The sequence below is a fragment of the Parus major genome, chromosome 3 (assembly GCF_001522545.3).
Source record: "Parus major isolate Abel chromosome 3, Parus_major1.1, whole genome shotgun sequence".
Taxonomy (NCBI): Eukaryota; Metazoa; Chordata; class Aves; order Passeriformes; family Paridae; genus Parus; species Parus major.
Genome location: NC_031770.1, coordinates 71,929,816 through 71,950,909, shown reverse-complemented (window position 1 = coordinate 71,950,909; position 21,094 = coordinate 71,929,816). Strand labels below are relative to the sequence as shown.

Below are 21,094 nucleotides of genomic sequence, written 5' to 3'. Positions count from 1 at the left end.
TGGCCCCTTAACAGTTTAGGTAGTTGGGTTTTGTTTGGTTTTGTTTTTTGTTTTGAGGGGATTTCTTGCTGTTGTTAGGTGTTTTTTGTTTGTTTTTTTTAAGCTTTTCATCTTCCATTTGAAAAATAGAAAATTCTATTTCTTGAAGACAGGTATCTTAGTAATCAGATGCCAAGATTGTATTAATTATTCCACATAACACAACTATTTGACCATTTTTTACTACTGATAAAATTTAATTATCTTGTTGATATTAGCTACTAAATTACAATCAATATTTTAACAAGTTAATTTTTTTTTTTAGAAAAATACCCTTTTTAGAGAAAAATACTTTTAAATACTTTTAAAATATACTTACAATATATAATGTCCTGAACATGATAATTTGAAACATTTTAAATTTAATTTGTTCACTGATTTCCTTGTACTATATTTACAGATTGCATCACATGGTAGTTTAAAAGTTATATTGCTCTCTAAATAATTTCAAACAAATGAACTCCCCAAAATCTGAAAACTGTATGAAGCATGCATCTGGTTTATATATAGCTGCTGCTTATTACTGTAAGTCATTGTTTCATGCTTCCTTACTTGCATTAATATTTTCAATTATTTTATTTTTATCTTTTTGAAATTAAAATTTGCATCACTTCTCATTCATTGTAGCTGTATACTTTATGTATTGCTCAAAGATATAACCTTTGGATATTTACCAAGATCAGTAGTGATAGTTATTTTATGAGAACATAGGGCCATGGTGAAAAATAAAGGAATAATAAATATTGGAATAGAGTTCAGTGGGCCTGTTGCATGTTTTTCATCTTCTGTGGTGCTGTAAAGAAAGTGCTTTCCTCAGAAAACCTTTTGATGTGAGACAGAGCCCTATAATTGCTATTATATGATTCTGTAAGAGTAATACTTTACATCATTACTTTGCCTCAGGATAAAAAAGTATAAAAAAGTGTGTGAAGAACACAGTGGCTTCTCTTCTGGACCCTTAAGAGCCCCCTATTCTCCAAGTGGAACCAAGTTTTCAAAGAGACTGTGATGAATATTTTATGGTCATTCTTTTTTGTTGATTAAGCTTTTAAAAGTGCTTTGTTTATTTAAAATCTGGATTTTAAATACCTGACAGATGCAGATAGAATTTTAACTATATTTAAAGGGCTAATAATCTTGGCAAGCATTATGAGATTATAAGGTTATTTTGATGTGGCCCTTAGATACAGAAAAAACATCCACAGCTTGTCCATTTTGATGGTGTGAAAGAAAGTCAAATCTTGATGTCATTGCACAATGTTCTTTCTGTGCTCAGAATAAAATAAGCCATTTTATTGACTTATAATCAGGGAAGTTATAAAGTCAGTTAAATCTGTAAAATTTGACTTTCATGTCACTGTTGATCATGTATATTTATAGTCAGAAATGGACTTGGGAATCAAAGTCTCTTCACAGATATTTGTGCTATGGAGTGATCTAACTGATATGGGCTGGACTGGAAACATTTTATTTTCACTGGTTGATTGTGTCTACAGCTAATCACAAAAAATTAGCAAGAAGACCACTTAATGGAAATACATTCTCATTGAACCACACAGCTAAATGCCATTTAACTAGGTTCAAAAAACATCTAAAAGTTGCTCCAAATGTAAACCTGAAGTTTGTATAAATCATTGAAGGACCTCAGTGAAAAGTAAATTTTTCTGGTGGTGTAAAACCAGGAAGTTATGAATTGCAGTTTTTCAGCTCCAGTGATGTTTGTGTAATATACTTCTACCCAGACTTTGTCACCATGCTGACTTTGCCCTTAGGATAGTTAGAACTATTAATATAATTCTGATGCTGCTTTTTCTTATTTATGGTTCATAGAGTTCCCAGTATTAATTGTTTCAAGGTCTTTTCTGTAGACTTGTATAACTCTCTAACTAGTATATAATTCTCCTCATAATTTATTTTACCTTTTAGTGTCCTAATGCAATACAGAGTTGGTATAAAACTTCATTTCATCTCCTTGGAATGTTCCAAGTCAAATTTACAAGTGTGAATCCTATTGAGTTCAATTATGATAGTTTTTCCTTTGTTTCTAGGCTGTTCCTCAGCACAGCTCTGGAAAAGGTGGTGGTTTATCACACCAGAGAGAAAAAGTGACCAAAATCATATTTTCAATCATATTTAATTTTCCTCTTGGGATTTCTTAAGTATTTCTTTGTATGGACTTTGAAAAAAAATAAAAATATTAAACTATTTAATCAGTACTACCATATTGAACAATTCTAGTAATGAATGTTTACTTATTGCTATAACAAAGAAACTAAATGCCTTCTATGTTTTAGGAGAGTAACTAGAGTAACTACAGTACAATTGGCTTTGTTTTTTCCATGGTTCCAGAAAATCTGTAGAAATATTGAAAATCACTTGCTGTGTTCTTTCGGACTATTCAGACTTTCTTTCTGCAGTCCTCTTGAGATAAAAGTTGTCCTTGTGTAAATATTTGTAAGAAATGATTTCTTCTAAAGTCTGAACTAATTTCTAAGAAAGAAAAATGTGAGTATACTTTTAATATGATACATAGAAGTCCTGTGGAAGTCACACTGATCTACTCTGAAGACATTTTTATCTAATTATTTATATACTAATAGACCTAATTTGTGCATTTGATGGTACTTTCATGTTTCTTAATGTCTGAGCATAATCAAAATGGTATTTGTCCTCATGACATAGAAATAATAATAAAAATGTGTTGCTATTGAAGTATATTTATATACTTTTATCTGTCACATACTTGTGCAGATATACGTGTGCACACATGGTATAGCTTACTGAGCTACTTAAATATATTTATTTCTTAAATTTGTAGTCTCCTTTCATTTTAAGTATTCTCAGTCTTGTATTTACTTTGACCATTTTTTTTGTATCACCCTTCTCTTACTAACCAGAAATAAAAAAAACATAGTGCTTATAAAAGTGAACATCACATGAAATTGTGACATGCCATGGCTGTTATTTCTTATGATAAAATTACAGGAATTCATACAGTAATAATAATGTTGCCAGAGGTAATAAACCATGTCTTTAGAAAATTGCAGAAGAAGAGTCAATGATCAAACTGTTGCAATACCTTATCTTTCTTGCTAGTAGAATTAACTGTATCTAACATTTCAGTATCTATTTATCATTATGTTCTTGTTTCTTCTTGTTACTTGGGTGAAAAAGCCCAAAGGAAACAAAAAAATGCATTTTTGTCCATTTTAAATTCAAATCTGTGTGTTTTTTTGCTGTTTGCCTGTTTTATTTTGGCAAAGTAGCCATTCTGGACTTTACCCAGAAATATGTAATAAGTCAAATTTAAAAAAAAAAACACCTTGCTTATATGTATTGCTGAATAAAAGTTTTTTTCAGACTAGAAAAACTTTTTAATTCATTCTCACTTGATCCTGCACTTCCTGACTTAATTCAGCAATACATACAAGCGAGTTTTTTTTTTTAAAATTTGACTTACTACATATTTCCGTGTGAAATCCAGAATGGCTACTTTGCCAAAAGGAAACAGGCAAACATTGATTCATTCACGCATTTCCCTGCTTCTCACCATCTATTCTTACTCTTTAGCAGTTCAAAAAGCGCTTTTTGGAAGATAGACTCCAGACAGGGTGGGTTATTAGCATTGGAACTTTGTATTATCCAGGTATTAAACAACTTTTAACTAGATTGAAGCTCTTTAACAATTCTCTAATATATGATATACTCATTGCTGTTATTCTCCACAAACTGTATACTTAATTCTGAAATTTGAAAGTGATTAGTACTTAACAACCACTTGAACAGAATGACTTGACATTAATAAAACCTCACTGGTTTTCAACCAGATTATGATTTCTTCTGAAAAAATGAACTTATAAGTCAATAAAACTCACAAACATACCATAATGAAATAAAAATATTTAATTAGTGTAACTTCATACAGCTTTTTTTCTTAAAATGTTTAAATTTTCAGGGGTTCATCCTTATTTTAGCCTGGAGTAAAAAATTAATTTTGAACTTTCCTGCAGAATGGAAAAATGATGATTATTATAACAATGCTTTTATTAGTTCTAACAATATTGGCGTTTGTAATTTAAAAGTAGAAAAATATTCTGGAAAACAGAGGGGCAACATACTATTTTAAAGAAACTTGATTTTGGTATAATTCACTTACTTAATCTGTACACATATTACACAGAAAGAAGAAAAATCTCACAAAACCCTGAGCATAAATACACTTTCATTTTATATATGACAACCATTATTCACACCAAGCAAAATAGAGCATAAATAAAGTGTTATGAGTTCAGAATTCTTTTACTCTTCAACTGTGAATCTTCATAGTTTTCTGTTCCTCAGGTTAGAATTTAGCATGTATAATTAAGATGACCTAACAAGTCCTGCTGCTTAATTAACATAAGGTTTTTCTTACTAATTGCTTTTGCCTGTCATCCAATTTAGCTCTCTTCTTTTGTCTTATACAGAAAAGAGTGTTCTTTTTTTTTATATTCAGACTATTAATTCTTTAATGTTCTTTAATGCCCACTTTAGTAGCTATATATGGGAGGTGCAGAGAAGCACAGTGGTACTTCTTGGATGTCAGAGCCAAGGTCAATATTCAGGTGTTTACCCCAGAAAATTCACAGTTTGCAGCTGGCACATTTTGTTTACTGCCTGGCAGAATGGAGCATTATTTAGCTGAGCATTTTCTCTTTTAATTATTTTAATTATTTTTTGTTTATTTTGAGTGGTTTTTTTATTAGCTTCTCAGTAAATGAAAATGGTAGTTGAAAAAACCCTCTGAAATTTAGAATGATATTAAATACTGTTGGCAAAATCCTAGAGATTTTTTGCATATGCAGAATGGATTTATGGTTTATTTCTGTGCATGGGATTTTTATTTGCTTCGAAGAAAGGGAGATGAAATTTTATTAATAAAGTTTTGAAATTTTTGAAGCTGCTGTGTAGAATTCCTCCGATGGGGAAAATAGATTCAGTGGTATTTTCTTTAAGTATGTACCTGTAAAGAAGATACAAGGGGTGAGATTGGAATACCTCCATAAATTGTCCTTAATTGAAGGAATGTGGTAATGCATTTTCTCACAGACCTGTCTAGGAAATTCATTTTGAAACTAGCTATTTTGAGGGATACAGTAAAAATCCTGGAATTATAATTCCTTTCATATTAGAGAATGGAAATGAAAGTGAGAATAGCGTTGGATTTGTAAATGTATAGATATTTTCCCCTAATTAGCTCTCCATATTTGCACACCTAAAGACGGAGGATGCATTTAGCTAATATATTCTTTGTTCTCGTATTCCCCTGATTGTAAGAAAGGTTCCAGAAAGCAACCTCTCTAAGTCTAAACCTTATGACTGTTTTGTAAAATCTAATTTACCTGAAAGTTCTCTTTCTTAGCTTTGGGTATGTTAGTTTAATATTCTCAGATGTTTTGTTAAATACAAGGTCAAGCCAAAGAATTGATGAAAAAACAACATATGGTCAAACAGTGAGTATAGATGGACAATAATTATGTATTTTCTAGTGCATTAATTCAATGTCTTTAAAAACCCTAAAACCTTGTGAGGAATTCAATGCATGAAGACCATATTAATGGCCACCTGTAATCAGATGAAAAAGCACATTAGTCAACAGATTTCTCTGGCTTATTTTTGGTAAAGGATTTTGAATATGTTAAACTAGCTTTGTTAAGCTACTAATGTTGGAAAGGGTACCTTTTTTTTTGCATTATGAAGTTTGGAAAGATTAAGAGAGTAATGGCACTGAAACCAGGACAACTTAAGTTGAAAGAATTGTCTGAAACATAATCTAAAATTTACAGGAAGAGATTCAGATATAACTAAGGCTTAATGATATTTTTCATGAAAGAAATAAATAACTACCATGTCAAATAATTAGGCATAAATAATGTCAAAGGCACTGTTATACTGCTCTGAAAGCTAAGCTGTGTATTTCCCAGGTTCTTTGCTCTACTTAAAAACAAGCAAACAAAAAACCAAAATATACGACAACAAAAAAAATATAAACAAAAACCCAATCCAACCATCCAAAACAAAATGAAACCCACTCCCTCACATCCCAGTAATTTTAATCTGGCTGTTGCTGATCCATTTTAATCAGGGTTTAGGTAAACAGCATAAGCCAAGGAAAAACAAGATGTTAAAAAAAAAGTGAAATTGTGATAAGTGTAGGTATTAGAATTTAACCAAATAGAGTTAAAATGATGCTTTAATTACTGACTTAAGAAATCAGGAAGATGCAAAACTGGAAATATAGTCTATTATCATTATTATTAATTTGTACGTTTAGTTAAAAATATTTTTTAACCTAATTTTTCTCTACATTAATTTCATAGTTTCTGATCTGTGGGCTCCAAAATTCTTTTCTTTGCATGCCTCATAAAGGAAGAAAAAAAATTATGGTGTAATTCAGGGATTCAGGGTTCTTTCTGGAGCTTGTCTAACTTTATTTATCCTTGATGTCAGTATTTTCAGTGACAGTACAAACTATTGAATAGCATGATACAAATTAGTAATTTAGTTTTCCTAATGGTAAAAGGATATTTGTAAAACTTCAATCTCTTATCTGCACATGACAACATGAAAATAACTGTTACATTTAGAATATCTACTTAAATAATAATTTAGTAACTGCTATCAGGCGCTGTGACTGGACAGGAGAAATTGATGAGAAGAAGGTGCTGTTAAGGTTCCTGAGAGTGAATAGATCAATAAAAATACAAATAAATACTTGTTACAGTAATACAGTCTTGGATTCTGATTTACAGCTTCAAAGAGGATATCTTCTTATGTAGACAGCTTTATAATTATCCCTTTAGCTAAAAGAATTTTCTGGATTTGCTGATGTGCTTAGTAACAGTGGAGCAGCAAATGTGTACTTCAAAGCAAATACTAAACAATTACTCATTACTGCATTACAAGCTAAGAATCTCCCTTAGGCACAGTTAATTTTGTGAGTTTAGGGACTATGCAGGATTTCATGCTGTAAGATGTTTTATATATTATTTGTCAGCTATTTTGGGAATTAATTACATTATTAAATATTTGAGTACTGTATACAATAACTTTTAGAATTTTGAGAGATGGAACAGATCAGAAACCTGTGATCCTATCCCAAAGGAAAACTGTGTCCAAGTGCTGTATAGAGTTTAGCAGAAATTTCAGTTTCTCTTCTATGGAATATTTCATTGAATTCTTCCAGATGTGTTTTGAGGATGTACGCATATATTTATAAATATACTAAGATTACCATTAATCTATATCATGTTTTCATGTTAGAAAACTCTGTGCTGCTACATCTTTATGAAGCAAAAGGGAGGAAACTCAGTGTAACAGCAAGTAGGGAAATGGCAGAGCTTGTGCAACCTGCAGGATCTCCTACACAGTGTAGAAGAGTAGCTGAAGCATAAGTTGTTTTTTGAAATAGGAACCTGAGTGCCTATTCTCAGGAAATATGCACATGTCTTCACTGTATGAAATTTAGTCTGAGGACTACAATTACAAAACCATAATCTGTTAAAGATTATGTTTCTAAAGAAGGACAATGAAGCTTGTGAAGGGTCTGGAGCACAAGTTTTACAAGGAATGTATGCAGGAGCTGGAGTTGTTCATCCTGGAGGAAAAGAGAGACCTTATTGCTCCGTACAACTGCCTGAAAGGAGGTTATAGACAGGTGGCTGTTGGTCTCTTCTGCCAAGTAAGAAGTGATAGAACAAAAGGAAATGGCTTCAGGTCATCCCAGGGGAGGTTTAGACTGGATATTAGGAAAAATTTCTTCCCAGTAAGGGTGATCACCCAGCAATGGAACAGCCTGCTTGAAGAGGTGGTGGCATCCACTCCATCCCTGGAGGTATTTAAAAGTCTTGTAAATGTGGCACTTAGGGACATGATGGTGGTGGAATTGGCAGTGCCAGATTAATGACTGGATGATGTTAAAGGTCTTTTCCAACCTAAACAATTTTATGATACTATTGAAGACATTTTTCTTAGTATATGCATTCTGAAATTAATTTTAATATGTTATGTATATACTATGTTTATTTTAAATTTTCAGGAAAAGTGAACCAAAGTGAACTGTTTCTTTGTTATAATTTTTAGAATTTGCCTTGAGGGGCAGCATAACTAGAGCTGATAATCAGTGGGCTAATCTGCAGGAATTAATGACTGTAAGAATCACTATAGCTACCGTCGTAGGATGTGGAATGGTGGCATAGCAGGCATCCTAGGTTTAACAGCAATATAAATGATTTAATTTGTGGAGAAAAGGGACCATCACTTTAGCCTCTACTGTGTGCTTGTCAGCTTCACAATGGTACTGCCTGTTTGGACTGGCAATATACTATATTTAATGGTGACACTTAGAAGTATTCTGGGTAGAATCCCAGTCCTTTGGAAATCAGTGTATGGGTAATTTGGCTAACCTTTAGTTTGCTATATGCATTCCAGGCTCAGATAGGGTAAGCAGATGAAGAGTTACCACTTTTAAATTTTTATTTAAAGTGGAGTGCTAAGTACTACATACTGCAATGGAGTGCAAGAGAGTGAAAAACATATGTAAATATTTGTCTTTGAGTATTCAGGTGGTTATTTTGGATGTTGTTTGGTAGGCTGGAACAGTCTTCATTCATTATATGCTTCTCATATATTAAAACCAAGAATATGCTATTTCCTACTTCTGTCTGTTCCTAATTAATACTTGTTAATTACTGGAGTAGTTGACATAGCTGGTGGAAATAAACAAGCTTCTGGGGATATCACGTTCTCTGCTGAAGACCTGAAAGTGTATCTGCTTAAATTTTTGCATTTTTCTTTTTTTTCTCCTTTCCAGATATTTATAGATTGGTGAGATATTACTTCCCCTAATTTTTGCTTATCTCCTTAAGTCATAGCACACTTTCTGCTTTTAAAGGGATTCATATAGCACATGTTAACTTCATGGGGACTTTTATAAAGACCAGATATGTAGTTACTGCTTAAATTAATTTTATTAATTATCCTAAGGGATAACATTATTTTCTGGATCATGAATTCCATTTAGAAGTTTACAGATTCATAGGTTATTTTGATTGGCCTCCACCCTTCTGAACCTTCACAAGATCAAAGGTCTCCTAAAAGTCCAAATTAGTGTCTGTCCACCTTTGGTGAATGTTCTGTCTCTTCTTCATATTCCAAATTATGCTATATGCTTGACATAGGCAAGCTTTAAGTAGAATTTTAGCAGTAAATATATTTTCCACTTAAGGAATCCAGAGGGAATACAATTGTCACAAGCACTCATACAGAGCTGTTAAACAGTGCCTAGGAAAATTCAAGCATCCACCCAAATCTGCATCAGAGTACCTTTATGTTGGCTGGAAACAAAATTAACATGCTTTCATTATTATATATTTTCTCTGTGAATGTGAGACCTCTACTCTCCCAAGTCACATTCAGCCTTGCACATAGGTGAGAAACTTGTACTGGATTCACTAAAGAGAATTAAGTGTTATGATGTTGTGAAGCAGAGATTTCAGATTTAATACTCCCACTTTATGAGGCCTGAGTATATGTATAGTATTTTAATACCAGTGATAATGCTGTAACCTAATTCAGATTATGACAATCTCTGTAATGTCCTGGAAATAAATTTCAGAATTTCCTTATTTTGATCCTGTAGTATAATTTATTCAAGCCTTGTGGTGAAATGCTAATGGAAAGCATTATTTGTAAAGCATATTCCATGCATGGGGTTTCTATATATATATTGGTTATAAAAACAAAATCTTATTTTATCTGTTTGTCTGTCATATGTAGCAATGGATATGTTATCCATTCTGTCTGTTTATTGAGGTCTCAGTTCCACAAAATGTTCACTGTTTTCTTGCTGAAAAAGCAATACAAAGCTTGTCAAGTAGTTCTGATAAAGTCAAGTGGACTGACTGACACTTAACGTGAAGTATATAATTTGTTTAAATGGCACTTCAAAGGCCATCCAGAAAAAAAGTTTAATGTAAGTTATTTTGTTGCACCTCTTCACTTTTGTATTTTGAGGAAAGAATGAGAGAGCATTTCAAGGTATTTCTGATCACAAGGGACAATTAATTTACAGTGTCTTCAAGACATCAGACAGTTCAGAAAACACTATTTTTCAAATTATGGATGCTTAATGGCATTGGATTGTTCTCAGTTTCTCTCATAAAAGAAACAACATTAGACTTTAGATAGCTTTAGACTATTTTGGATTTGTACACCTTCTATTTGGTTAAAATTCAGCAATGGTTATTCTGATGCAATTCAAAAATTTGAGTAAGATTGTGGGTAGAATCCAAATAAAAATAACTCCATATTTAAAGGAGTAATCTTTAAATATCTTCAAGATTACTGAAAATATGTTTATTTTTGTTTTTTTTCCTACTTGTTCATCTTCAAATAATAATTAAAAAAACCCAATTATTTTTTGTATGGTGCTCATTGTTTCTGCTATAGTCCCTTGGGTCCTTCACACAGTGGGATTTATCTTACCATGAGTGCTGAAAGTAGTCTTCCTGAGTGGACATTTTTGCAGTAGTGTACATCTAGAATTGAAGTTAGGGAACATCAGCTTTGCAGCTGGAGGACTGCTGGCTAGTTATTTAATGAAGTTGATAGACTAATTTATAAGGTAATGTTCATAATATTTCCTGACTGGTCTATTCCAAACTCCTTTGAGAAAATTGGAACCTATAGACACTTTTTGGTTAATGATGAATTCTGTAGAATCATGGAGCAGCCCAGGTTTGAAGGGACCTTGAAATATTTTGTCTAAATTTTCATGGGAAAGGGAGCTAAGATGCACTCTGTCCAATGGTCTCTTGAAAATCTTCAGTGGTGAGAACTTCATCATATCCTTGGGGAAGTTGTTCCCATGATTGTTCTTGCTGTAAACAAACTCTTTCTCAATATGAAACCTCTTCCAGTGTACCTTCTACCCATTGCCCTTTGTACTCCTTATGTGTGTCTTTGCCAAATAAGGCTCTGTCCTCTTTCTAGCTGCTGCTTTAGTACTGCAACACTGTGATGAGGTCCCTCCTAAGCCTTCCCTTCTCCAGGGAGAAAAGATCTAACTCCTTCAGCCTTTCCTCAGAGTGCAGCTTTCCAGTCCTCTGATCATTTCTGTGGTGATCCCTTGGACTCTATCCAGTGTACTTGAGCCTTTTTTTAAATTTTGAATTATGGGGATGATAACTGGACTTCAGATGTGGCCTGACAGATGCTGAGTAGAGTGGGATGATTACATGTCTATCTCTGTTAGTAATGATCCTGTGAATGCAGCCCAGGATCCAGTTTTCCTCTGCTACTGCAACATCTCCTGGCTGGCTCATTTTCAGCTAGTTGTCCACAAGGACCTCCAAGTCCCTTTCAGCAAGGCTGCTCCTCATTCATGAAGATTCTAACCAGTACTGGCTTCTTTGATTATGTCATCTTTGCGCTATTTCTTAAATTGCATGGTAAATTGAGTTGGGTAAATTTGTTTTCAATGTCTAGTTGAATATAGGAACTTAAACACTGACATACTTTTCTGTTCAAAGACTACTATCATTCATGTAAGATCCTCAGCCTAAGGTTTGTTGTATGATCATGAATTGCAAAACTAAAATCAATATTCACAGAAGGAGAAATTTCTGTCTTGGTTGGAATATTTACAGCAGCATCTGTGAAAAATCAAAAAGGTTTCTTTTTCTTTGCCACAGTTAGGGCATCATATCATTGTCCAAAGCAAAGATGTGCCTAATGATTTTGATTAACCTAGATTTGGTACAGTTTTGAAATTAACTAGGAAAATAATAACACAAGCTTATTCTTTAAAATTGAGTATTTTTTTTGGTAATATTTATACAAGTAGGGTTCTCTAATTATTTGGGTTTAGTCTTGATGCAATATTCCAGAAATTTAGGTTAGGTTGCATCAGAGAGTGCTGTCTCTGTGTTTCTTCTAACAATGAACATAGACTTTTTGACTTTACTGTTCCACATTTGACCTATTCAGTTACTAAATAAATGTGTCTTAAAATGACACATATTTAGAGACAGACACCAGCAATGTTAGCAAATTGCTTTGAAACAATTTAAATGTGAAGATCTTCAAAGAAGTTCTCTTTAGAAGAAAAGTCATAAGTCATAAGCTGCCTCAAGTGCAGCTGTGTCATATAAAGCAAACTTTCATTTGATTTATTTAAAAATTGTAAAATAAGGAGCTTAACAGGTAGCTTTGTGAAGCTGAATATAAAGCTCAAGTTAGGAAAAAAAATTTAAATTTAGTTAGAAAAAAATTTATTAGCATTTATAAGGACATTTTTAAATTTATGTAAAAAGAAGTAAATTATGAATGGACTGTAAAGTTTGGAATGCCATAATAAAGTGTATGCATACTGAAGTTTAGTACGGACATTAAAAAAATCAGGAAAAACATATTGGTATAAAATCAGTGAGTTTTATTTAGATATGTGTTATCCTCACTTTATCTTGTGGATACCATGTTCCTTTTACATTTGACAATGCTTGTCAAGCATTGGAACAGGCTTCTGAGTGAAATAGCTGTGTCACCATCTCTGGAGGTATTTAAATCTGGTGTTAAGGGACATAGTTAAGTGGTGGGCTTGGCAGCACTACATTAATGGCTGGATTTGTTGGCGTTAAAGATCTTTTGTGAGTTAAATGATTGCATGTTCTACACCGAGTTTATTCAATGCTATGGATAGAATCTGAATGTCAGGGACTGATTTTCAAGTAAGACAAGGGAGACAATCCATCAGTAGAGCAATGGGAGATAAAGCACCATCAGGAGAGACCCTTTACTATCTGAACACTAGGTACCATATTAGAGAAAAATACTGAATGTCTTTTTGCAGGAATATAAATTAACAGTACCAAAAATTGTCAGAACTGAGGGGCTGGAGCAAGTGTACAAAGAGGAGAGGTTAAGGGAACAAGTCTGGGGGAAGGAAGGCCTCTTAAGGGCCTAACAGCATCACCCTAACAGCTGCAGGGAGATTTTCAAGAAGACAGACAAGCTATTCCCAGCAGTGCATGCATGGCATAAGCATGACAGCAAAGGCATAAAACTGAAAGGAGAGAGATTTTTGGCTGGATTAAAGTAAACAACTTTTCACTGTAAGAAGAGTAAAGCAGTGAAAAGGATTGCTCAGAAAGGTTGTTGTAGACTCCATCCATGCAGGTTTTCAAAGCCTGATGAAGTTCTGAACAGTGTGTCTATTCCTAGAGGTGACACTGAAAGCAGTGTAAAAGGTGCAAGGTGTAGGACTAGGGAAGTCCTGTGGTGTCCTCTAGAATTGCCCTATGATCTTTATTTTATACTCAACAACTGTAGCTGTCCTCTGAGAGGTTAATCTCCAGTATCTGAAGAGCACTGATAGATCTGAGGGAACCTCTTCATAAAGAATAGCAGTCAAGAGTCATGAAATTGAAAACTCTCCTCATATTCATGAAGAATTGTAGCTTGATCACACAGAGACAATATAGTTGGTAAACCAGAGTACCAGGGTGCTTAATTTTCTTCTAGAAATTACCCTCCTGTTTTGGGAGAAGTGCCTGCATTGCTTACTGCAGGTTTTATTAATTTTAACCTTAAGAGGCATGTGAGTTTTTCAGATTTCAACAACACCTCACTGGTATAGTGTGGTCTCAAATACAATTTTTAAGCTTACACAATCACAGAAAATGTGTTAGAACCACAATATCAATCAAGATATTATCAGACTAATACCTAATACTGAGTGATCCCATTAATTTAAAGAAACAATGCAGTAATAGTTGTAGCTCTCCTGGAAGCCCCTAAAATCTACTTTTGCTAGATATTTATAAGGCATGTTGGCAAGCTTTTTAAGAAAGTCAAAGCTGGTGATCATTACAGCTATCAAGCCACACAGACATGATTATATCCCAAACAAATAAAATTTAAAAGTGCTGAGAATTTAAAAGGGTCCACCATTTAAAATAATGAGCACATCATTCAAAGAAACAATGAGAGACCTAATAATTCCAGGTTCTGCTCAGAACATGACTGGCTTGCTGTGTTTTAGTGTAAGGAGAGTAATGAATTCAGCTTGTCTGTGCTGTACAGACATAGGTGTAATGGTCAATATACCTGTCCCCTTGTTGCAGCTGTTGAATTGGTAACCTTCCAGAAAGCTTGATTCCAAATGTAGAACCTTTCCAGGAATGGCTAGTGGTCTGCTAAGTTTTCCAGCAGTGACTTGGCATATTCAGACATATTCTTTCATGGTGGTGGCCATGTCTTAGGCTTCATTTGTTTCTGTTTGCAGATAAACTGCCCAGAGAGCAAGTTTAATATCCTTTGCCTGTGCTTCAGAGTGAACTGTACATACATACCTCCTAATGAAGAAGATGCCTAAACAGTATGTGTGGAATTTGCCTCTCCTAACTTAATCCATGTAAAATTCAAATGTCTAGTAATTGCCTACATTACCTTTTCAGTCAGTACAGGAAGAATAGAGAAATTTGTCCTAAAAAAGCTGCATAGATGATATTACTGAAGAGGAGTCTATAGGGAGCCTAGATGATTGACTAGCCATTTTAAATGGCTGAATTTAGAAGAAATTATTCCTTTCTGATGTGAGTTTTGCACATACAGATCTCTCCACATTTTTTATTTTATTGTTCTTTGACATTTGAAATTGTGTTTACAGCTCTAATCTGCCTTGCCTGCAGCTGTAAGGAGATAAATATTCTTTTATACGGACTATATTACTTTGGTGCCCTATCTTAAATTAGTTATTACATGCACACCAAGGTGGTAATGTATTTTGATAAACTAACTAAAAATGCACTAAGAATACAGTAGAATCCGTAAGCAAATAGCATTGCTTGTTTTGTGCCTAAAGCACAAGAACATTGCTGCTTTTAAGGCTGTCACAGAATGTCAGTTGTCAGAACTGTCTCAGCCTATCCAAGAGTGTGTTTTCATCGTTGTGAACTCTTGCAGATTTCACCCCCCTGAAGGAACTTCTTAACAATTCATCTGCTTGGATAGGGCTCAGGTAACAAAGGTAATAACCATATCAAGAACTATGTCACTCTACACTACTTTCTTCCTGATGATTTTTAGTGAAGGCTGTTACTCCTTATCTGTTCAGATCAACCTGAGCGTTTTATATTTAGTAGAGACTTGATGAAATGATCTCTTCCTATGTTGCATTCTGTAAACCTGAACTGTTTAGTTCTTGATCGAGATGAAAAGAGGGAGGAAGTAGGTTTGAATTCTTAAAATAGATACAGTAGTGCTGTATGTCAGAAAAATAGACAAAACTGCAGAACTTTTGGGTTAGTCCCTAATTGCATAGAGTACTAAAAATATTTATAAGGTCCCTTAGTATTTTCACATTAGCTAGGGGCTGCTCTGCAGAAGCAAGTAAACTGAATCTTCATGGGTCAATTTATTGTGATGATAGCCTTTCAATATGTCTTTTCATTGTCTGGACAACAAGAATCCAAGTGTTGGTTGGGTTTTTTTTATTATTTTTATCAAACAAACCCAAAACAAACCCAAACCAAATAAAAACAAACAAACAAAAAAAACCACTAAAACCCAAACCAAAGCAAAAAACAAGAGGAAAAAACTTATATTCTAGTACTAGTCTATTAACTTAATGTGACCTGGAGGTCTCTTGCTAGCAAGATAATATTATTTATGTACATCTATTTGTGATTTAGTCCATTCAAGTAGTGCCCTGTGGGAAGGCAAACAAGGGGAGAAAATTTTTTTTCTAAGTGTGAGCCATTAAATAGGTCAAGATTAGATATGAGACCTTCAAGACCCAATAATGGAATAGCATTAAGTCTTCTGAGTTCACTAGATAGTTGAATGTTCTAATGGAGGCATCATGCTGAGAAAGCATGCATTCTCTTTGGAAATTCTTATGAAGAGGGGATTGCACATTTTGACATGAATAGGCGTGCTGGATGCATGAGCATTTTCTGCCAGAAAATGAAGGCCCCCTTTACCCCTACCAGATAGTGGTTCAGTGGTGGAATGTATTAGTGGTGAAGTAAAATTTGAAAACAGATTCTTTCCTATTTAATAGTCCATTGACTTTCTTCCTAGAACTGCTGTCCCCAGCCTGACTACTATGGTCTTTATTTTCATTCCCTAATCAAGCTCATGCTGTTTTAATCTGACTTGGGAAGTTTATTGTATAATTCCATTATAAGTGCAATTGTTTTATTCAGTTTGGTTATCTGTAAATCCCATCTTGTCTTCTGTGTAAGTTTCTGTATCCTCTGGTATCCATTTGTGTCTCCAAACATTTGATATTCCTTGGATAGTTCTATTATGTGATTCTACAATAAGGGCATACACATTTTTTGGGGTTTTTTTTTGTGATTAATTATTGAACTTTTAGAAGGATAAACACATTAATGTTGTTTCTGAGACTGCATAAAATTATTACCATTTATGGTGTAAGGAGAGTTGATATATTATTTTCAAAAATGAAAAAGAAAATCTGATTAAGATGGTTATTTCTTTGTAGTGCCAACTTTCTTACTCTTTTGCTGATATTTCTGACCAGAAAAGTAATTTTCCTATTTTTCACTCAATTACAATAGCAAAAGATTTCCTTTCCTAGAAAGCCATATTCTGCAAAAAAATTTAATTCTATCAATCTATAACAGATGCTTGGAGTGAAAAGCATAAATAATCTGCATGTATCAAATAATACAGAAACGTAGATGTTGTCCGTGAGTGTAATAGATATTCTCTGTCTACTGTGCATGCTAAACTTTCTGACCCAGTTTCTTTATAAAACCTACCCATGAATCACTAACTGATGTTTTATTGTAAAATCAGATTTGCCTTGGTTTACAATGTAGGAAAAACTGTGCTTGAGACTGAGGTTTTCAGAAGTATGCATAGTAAGGAAAGGATTATATCTTGAGTAACATAATAAGTAGATAAAAAAGATTTATAAACATAAATCTATAGAATGGACAAATGGTTTGTGTTGTCAGGGACCTTCAAGGCTCATTTAGTCCAACCCTGCTGCCTTAGGCAGAGACATCTTTCACTAGAACAGGCTGCTCGAAGCACCATCTAACTTGCCCTTGAACACTTCCAGTGGTGGGGCATCAAGAACATCCCTAGGCAACCATTCCAGGGTCTGATCAACTTCATTGTAAAGAAATTCTTCCTTAAATCCAGTCTAAATAATTGTCTTAAAAATCGACATGAGAAACTTCCTTTCTAAACATATTCAGGTATCCTAAAGTCTAATCAAATTGTGTTATATATGTATACAATAGGCTATATGTAAAGATATAAATAGAAACAATTGTAAAGTGGAAAGTACTTTGAGAAATGTGAGATGTGTACCCCTTTGTAGTCCATAGAATTTTAATTCTGGTACCTGGGCATACCAGGTGTGTTTCCTTTTTGTGCCTGCAGAACTGTAAAATGGACAAGAAGAAAAGAGCAGGTACACAACTCTCTTTTTGACTGCAAATTTCTCACTAGAGGAAAAGTACTTTGGAACATAGAACTGTATCATAGAACCTCGTAAAGTACAATCTGCATAGGTTATTTTTAAGTGCTTCATTTGGGATGCTTCTCCATCTTGAGATTGTAAACCCACTAAAATATTTATCTCCTTTAATACATATATAGTATTTTTGTTCTATGCTCTCTCTTTAATGTTTCTCATGCTGGTACTTAGATCTAATTTTAGACTATACCTACTTTAAAAAAATGCAATTTTTAAATACTCAGAGTAGTTTTTTGAGCAGTATCATTTGTCTCTTTGTCAGTGTAGATTCAATGATTTCTTGTAGCACTAAAAGTAGTAGAGATTAACTGTTTTCACGAAGAAAAATACTCAATAGATAATAGAATTTTTACTAGAAGTAGATCTTCAGTTACATTAGTGTCACCTTTATGAACAATCTTTTGGTTGTAAAAGCTAGTGATTTTACTTTGGAGAAATGGAAATAATTTGGGAATACCTGATTGGTAGATAAAGTATTTATAAATAAATATAAATTATAAATAATTTATATTTAAATATAAACTGATAAATATAAACAATGTGCTGAGAAGTAAATTCATTTGTGCTTAAATGAGCATGAAGCAGCAATCATTCATGGAACTTTAATGGGCTTCAATCCACCACCCATAGGATTAGGGATGCAGAAATCCAATTTATATTTTCACAATGTCTTGAAGAAAATTTTGAAAAATTCCCAAATAAAGATTTAATTAGAGTGAATTTATGATTTTAACTTTAAAGATCAATTTTTTTTTTTTTTTAAAAAGTGTTCTTTTTGTTGGGATTGATAATTTGGTTTCTCTTAGACATTGTGATTTTTTTAATTGATTTTTTTAAATAAGATGCTCATAAAATGGAGAACTGTTCTCTTCTGCACATGGTCTTTCAGAAAATGGCTAGAATAGAGGTAGATTTAATTTCTAAGCATTCACCTAGTATGAACCTAGCATCATACTCTTAAGTAAGGAATTTAAGGTAAAAACACTGTTGTAGCATATGTACTCTTCCTCCTTGGAGAGCTAAATTTTGCTATGGTTTTGGATTTAAATGCTTATGTTACTAATAATTGCTGTGGCTTTTCTTCAGATTCCCATTTTCTACAAACAAGAGGAAACTGTTTACAAAGGCAGATGTTTCTCATGAGATAAAGAGAAAATAAAGGAATAAAGCAGACTCAGAATTAACTTTGCACTTCAACCTGCTGGAGAGGCAGTTAGAAGTGTCAGAATTCTGTTGCATGCATTTCCTATAATGCATTGCCCTCTTAGCAATATTTGACTGCTATTATAAATATACCTGTGGCAATTAATGGATCTCCAGAGGTGATCTGAATTTTCACCAGGATCACTACTCATTGAAATAAGGTTCTAAAGAATCTCTTTTATCTGAATGAGAAAAAATTGCCACGGAAAATCCTTATCTAGGAGGTATTAATATTAGGAATAAAATCCTAAAGAGTTTCAACTCAAAAAAGTGAGAAAGATTTGGTTTTTTTAAGCATTAAAATACATTCTCACTGAGGAATTATTTTCTTCTCACTGGGAATATTTTAGGTAAAATTAAAGTGTCCTATATTAAAAATACTTAGAAATGCATATGAAAGTGTTTTATTGGGAAGAAGATGCTTTCTGTAATTAAAAGAACAACAGAAAAAGGTCCCTACACACTTGTTCATCCTAAAGCTAAAAACACAGCCTGTATTTTATAAATGTTTATTCTTCTGAAAGCTAATTCTGTTTGTGACTATATTGAGCTTACATAATTCTTGGTGGAAGTTCAGACAGAGAATTGCCTGTAGTGGTAAAAACACTGAGTAGTGTGTATTTGTCACTATATATATTCACAGCTTGAATTTTGCATGAACTGAACTTTCTTTGCCCTACAGCAAGTTTTAGATTTTATGAACCATTGTACTTCTAGTAATACATAAATGTGCTTCAAATTCCAAAAATAAAAGAAAATTACTGTATTTCTTATGTTCTGCTAAGACCATTATGAGTTGGCACTGAAATAATACAATGGCTATACTTGTTTTGTTGCCAGTAGTGTGACCCTGGCTGCTTGATTGATTTTACTTCATTTCATTGTTACAACAGTGTAAGCAGAACCTTGAGCATTAACTGTAAGAAAATCTTGTTTCTTATGGATTTGTGTCTTTTAAGTATGTGAGGCAGTAACAGCTGTCAGTGAATTTTTACGAGAGAGTTAGGGCATCTCTCCTGTGAAGTCAAGACTAATGAGACAGCCATTGCCTCAGTAACTTATTCTGCCAGACTTCTCTTTTTTGCCACTTTTCATCTAGGACTTTCATGTGTATGAAATCTCTCTCCTAATATCACATCTGGAAGGAAGTGGAGCCCTCTTACCTAGCACATGCCCCTCCGCTGCTGTTGCTCTTTCTCTTTTCAATTCAGCTCTTGGTGGCTGATCATGCAAGAGCTAATGCCAAGTGTTTATCAGTGTTTTCTTATTTTTACTTTTTATTTTTTTGTTCTTTAAATAGTGATGCCAAATATTTTTATGTTATATATAAAGGCATTAAAAATTTCTTTCCCACTCTCTACACTGATAGATATTTCTTGAACATTGCCATTACAGTTGGAAGAGAAAAGTGGGATAGGAGTCCAGAAAGAGATTGATTATTTAGATGTTAAATGTTTGTACTGTGAAACTATTTAGGTTTTTTCCACCAATGAAACCAAAGCAGCAAAATTGCTAACAGCAAATAAACTGAAACATTAAGAGTTAGAAGAATAGATGCTCATTGTGATTTGCTCAATTAAGAATTCTTGTTAGTGTATTCAATATTTTTCCACATACTAAGATCTGTCCTAGTCTCTTCTGACTTGAAAACATAATTTTTATTTTATTGTGTATTTCCTAACAGCTACCAGATGTTGAGTTAGTATTGTATCACTCAGTCTTGTAAATGACCTAATAATATGTACTCAGATAATAAATATCATTATCATATACTGACTAGTGTTTTGGTCCATAGCTGCAACTGATAGTAAGAAGACACCTCATAGCAGCTGCCCAGTGCTTTTTTGGGGCTTACAAGGAAGCCAGAGAAAGACTCTTCATCAGGAACTGTATTGATAGTAATAGGTTCAACTGAAAGAGGGGAAACTTATAGGGTTACATATAGATGTGAAATCCTTTTCTGATGGTGAGTTTGGTGAGGCAGTGGAACAGGTTGCCCAGAGGAGATGTGGATGTTCCATCCATGGCAGTGTTTATGGCTAGGCCTGACACTTCCCCCAGAACTGTCCCCCCAACAGGGGTGTTTGAACTTGGTTATCTTGAATGTCCTTTCCAACCCAAACTATTCTGTGATCCTATAAATGTGCTGTAATTGTTCACCTATGATACAGATACTGAGGAATAATATTTTTTTCATAGGCTATTAATCACTAGAAGTAAATATTTAGCATTTCAAAAAAGTTAGAAATGAGAGTTAAATACCATTTCTGTAAGTAGAAGTAAATTCTATACATT

At 33.5% G+C, this 21,094-nt stretch overlaps 1 protein-coding gene across 8 annotated transcripts in view; it reads left to right on the top strand.

Moving 5' to 3' along the window:
• The window catches only part of GRIK2 (glutamate ionotropic receptor kainate type subunit 2), a 357,308-nt gene that overhangs the window by 146,417 nt on the left and 189,797 nt on the right, over positions 1-21,094 (top strand). The gene's annotated exons all lie outside the window — the stretch shown is intronic.